Raw genomic sequence first — 4,630 nt, forward strand, 5'->3', positions numbered from 1 at the left:
TCATAAAGAAATATTAAGACGGGATCTCATTGAAAAAGGGGAAATCAGGGCTTAATGGTTTTCTAAAAATTTACGTAAGATTATCAAAAGGTAATTCTTAAATTTAAGATTTATTTTTCTTCATGTGCAGCTTTTTTAATTATTTTATGTCGTATTCTGCTTTCTGATAAATCAGGTCTTGACATTGAGAAGGAAGCCATCGATTTTATTCAGCCGTACGAATCTTCCGTTCATTTCTTAGAATATTCGATCAAGGGCTTCTTTCAAGAACCCTTTCAATTCTTCGATGGCACTCAAACCTCACCATCCATATTTCTTATTCATCTTCATATTCATCTTCGGCCTTTTTCAGTTGCAACGTCCAATTTTTGACATAGAATTATCCCTTCCTCGAATAAACTATCAACGATGGCCTCTATTTCATTTTTTTTTTTTTTTTTTTTTTTTTTTTTTTTTAAATAATTTTGAAAAGCCTCAAAATCTCATATCAGCATTATGAAAATTAATCGTTGGATCTGGACGCGGTACATCCATATTGGTACTTTATTCCAAAATTTGTTGTAAGTGGCTAGACATCAATTCCTGTTTCACTTGTTTTATTCTTGCATTTGGGCAGAAGAAGAACTTTCAGAATTTGATTCAAATGGAATATACATTGAATTTATACAGTTGAGTTTATTTGATATAATATTGGGAGATGATTGTACCCCTGTGAGATTCAATGGTATAAACGACAACCCTTGGCTTCAATGAGTATGCCAAATTGTGGAATCACATATAGTTCTGACAAAATCAACAACTACATTGAATTTTAAGGTTTTCAAAAAAGGTTTTGTGCTAAAAAGAATTTAATAGGCAGAAAAAGGCGTGGAAGATCCTATTGAGTTTATATGTATATACATGATCTGTCCGTCCTCCCGGACACACACACACATGCACACACAAGCATAAACACGCATGGGCGGCAGTGTGCGCTTACTATGAGAACTTAATTATTTAATAACTTTTTGTAGACATACGATCTTCATGAAACTTTCAGATTATGATTATGTATGTATCAAAGCACAAGTCTCTAGTATTTGAAATACGCTTTTTACAAATGTGAGGGTGAGGGGGTGAATATAGGGGTGGAGGGTAAATTTTAACAAAAACCGAAATTGTATAAATTGCATATAAGCATACATTAAAAATTTGGAGACTAGCAATAAAGGTGTAGAAGATATAATTTTATAGCTGGTTTTCGATAAGGTTTTTATCGATAAAAAAGATCGGGATGAGTTATCGATTTTTAATGATAAACTTGATATGCGCGCTGTAATTACGGACATTTAAAAAAAAATTTGAAGTCTCTAGCTCTTATATCTTCTGAAATCGACGCGTTCATACATACGGACAGACAGACGGACAGGGCCAAATCAACTCAGCTCGTCGCCCTGATCAAGAATATACATATATACTTTGTGGGGTGTGCCACGCCTCCTTCTCCCTGTTACATACATTTCAACAAAACCTATATACCCTGATTTCCCATTGAAAATAGGTTCAGGGTTTAAAAAACAAGTAAGAAAGATCTAGTCGAGACCGCTCGACTACGAGATCCCTTGAACCCTTCGAGCAACTGCTATTTCAATAATTAATCGCCCATGCACACACACACAGACACACGCCTGGCTGTAGTGTGGACTTACTATGGAAATTTTATTGCTTAATAAATTTTTTTGTCGATGGACTTCAGATTATGATTATAACACAAGTGCCAAAGCACAAGTTTTTAGTTTTTAAAATGCGCCTCTTACAATCTTAGGGGGGAGGAGGTGGATATAGAGGTGTGTCTAAATTTTAATAAAAATCTAATTTGTATAAAATACATCTAAATATATATTTAAAATTTGAGACTCTAACTTTAAAGATGTAAGAGATATAATTAAATAGCTTATATTCCATGTTTTCAATCGTTAACAAAATAACGGGGAAATTAAGATTTGCTGACCATGTCCAACATTTCATAAAAAAATTAAATACACTAATCCGTACCTTATATCCATTTATAAATAGGAAATCTAGCCTATGTTTAATAAAATGTACCTATTCAGATCAATATAACAGTCCACAATATTTTGTGGGGCTCTGGCATGGGCTGATATTGCAAGTTTTACAAAATACAACATTAACAAGTAAGAAAGCTCTAGTCGAGACTGCTCGACTACGAGATCCCCTGAACCCTTGGAGTGTTAGCTATTTCAATCATTTTTCGCGTCTTTCAGCTTACACAATATACACGCACACACACACACGCACACACACGCACGTACGCACACACAGGCATACATACACACACACGCATACAGACACAAACGCATACACACACTCATATACACACACACATACACAAACACATACACACACATACACAAACACATACCCACACAAGCACCCACGCATAAACACGCATGGGCTGCAGTGTGCGCTTACTATGAGAAATTAATTGATTAATAACTTTTTTTGTGGACGTACGATCTTCATGAAACTTTCAGATTATGATTAAAACATGGATATGCATGTAATTGCCAAAGCACAAGTCTCTAGTATTTGAAATACGCTTTTTACAAAAGTGAGGGTGAGGGGGTGAATTTTGAGGTGGGGGTAAATTTTAACAAAAACCGAAATTGTATAAATTGCATATAAGCATATATAAAAAATTTGGAGACTCTAGCAACAAAGGTGTAGAAGATATAATTTTATAACTGGTTTTCGATAAGGTTTTTTATCGATAAAAAAAAGATCGGGAGAAGTAATCGATTTTTAATGATAAACTCGATATCCGCGCAGTAATTACGAACATTTTACAACAAATTTGAAGTCTCTAGCTCTCATATCTTCGGAAAAATGAAGCGTTCAAGCATACGGACAGACAGACAGACGGACAGGGCCAAATCGACTCAGCTCGTCGCCCTGATCAAGAATATATATACTTTGTGGGGTCTGCCACGCCTCCTTCTGCCTGTTACATACATTTCAACAAAACCATTATACCCTGATTTCCCATTTTCAATGGGTTCAGGGTATAAAAATGCACTCTGATAGGCAAACCCACAATCATTGAAATGAAATCAGGTGCTTAAAGGTAAGCGCGAGTTTCCCGGCAGTCACTATACCACACTTATATACATATGTATATGAGTTACCCTCCGGCCACAGTGCCACAGAGAATTGGGAAGTGCACTTGTCACTTTAGCTAGTCAGCTATTTATATACATATGTATGTATGTATGTATAAGCTCGCCTCTTCAATTAAAACCAAAATAAAAATATGTATGCGAGCACTTCAGAAGATCGACCAAATGCAAATGCTGCGCTTTAAAATTGCTACAGGCAGCCAGAGCCTCACACACAGGCATACAAATGCTTAGAGTACATGTAGCAAGGGAAAGTGTGTGTGTGAATGCTCGTCGCGAAAACATTTTCATTATGCGCACCAATGCTTTCATACTCTTCCCACAAATAATAACGAAAACGCAAATATTTTGTACGAACTTGGCAAACGGTTTGAAAAATTCGATATACTCTTTACATAGAAGGGAAGAAACGGGATTCTAACGCGAAGAAATTTCAATTTTCGTGAGCTGCTGCTTGTGCTCACATGCATACATATATATACAAATTTGAGAGAGTAGAGAGCATCGAGAGAGAGAGAGAGAGCGAGAGAGAGAGAGAGAGAGAGCGAGAGAGAGAGAGAGCAAGAATAAATTGAGCATAGTGGCTCCTTTTGTTCAATATTTGACCATCTCGGTCAAGCGCATGAAGCGAAATGATTGTGCTTTCGTATATTTTCGTAGTCCGAACCTAAAAGTGAAGAGCCGAGCAAATACGAAGTGGTCTGGGAGATAACTCCCAAAAAAAGTGTGCAAAACGACTTACACTACTTGTCCGGTCTATGTGTTCTCTGGTCAGTGGTAAAAGTTAATCATATTTTTTCGATAACCCATTCGTTAACTTTTTTATCGACAATAATCGAAAAATTGATTTTGTTTCTTCGGTCTAATTTGAACACTTTTAGACCTGGAGACTTCACTGTGTATATACAGTTGATGGATTCAAAGATTTTGTATTTACAGATTTTGGATACCACGCCCCTTCGCCATCAATTTTTAAGTACTAGAGACTTTTGCTTTTGGAATGAACACACATTCTAAACATATGATCAAGCTCTGAAAATTTCATAAAGAATGTCCTACTACAAGAGAAATTATTCAACTAAAAAATTCTCATAATATTTCGAACACTGCCGTGCAGCCCAAGTGCTATCGCTGCTAACTACGCAGTCAGCACAGAGCGTTATGATACGTGCGTGTGAAGAATGAATAGAATATCAGCTTGGAGGGTTCAGGGTATCTCCTAGTCGCGCAGTCTTTGCTTTTAAAATATGCAAAAATGTTCTGCTTAAGCAAATACAGTGTTTTTAACGTTATTATCACGGTTTAAAAGGTTTATGAAGATAGTCCATCTAATTAATTTCTGATAGTAATACCATGCGTTCGCGTACATTTTCCAAAAAAAAAATTATATCCTCAAATATCATTTTTGGCAATAACAGTCTACAATAGTAGGTAAACAGTAGAGAATTACTTTA

Source organism: Drosophila arizonae, chromosome 3 (assembly GCF_054131065.1).
Source record: "Drosophila arizonae isolate 15081-1271.41 chromosome 3, UAZ_ARI_1.0, whole genome shotgun sequence".
Lineage (NCBI taxonomy): Eukaryota > Metazoa > Arthropoda > Insecta > Diptera > Drosophilidae > Drosophila > Drosophila arizonae.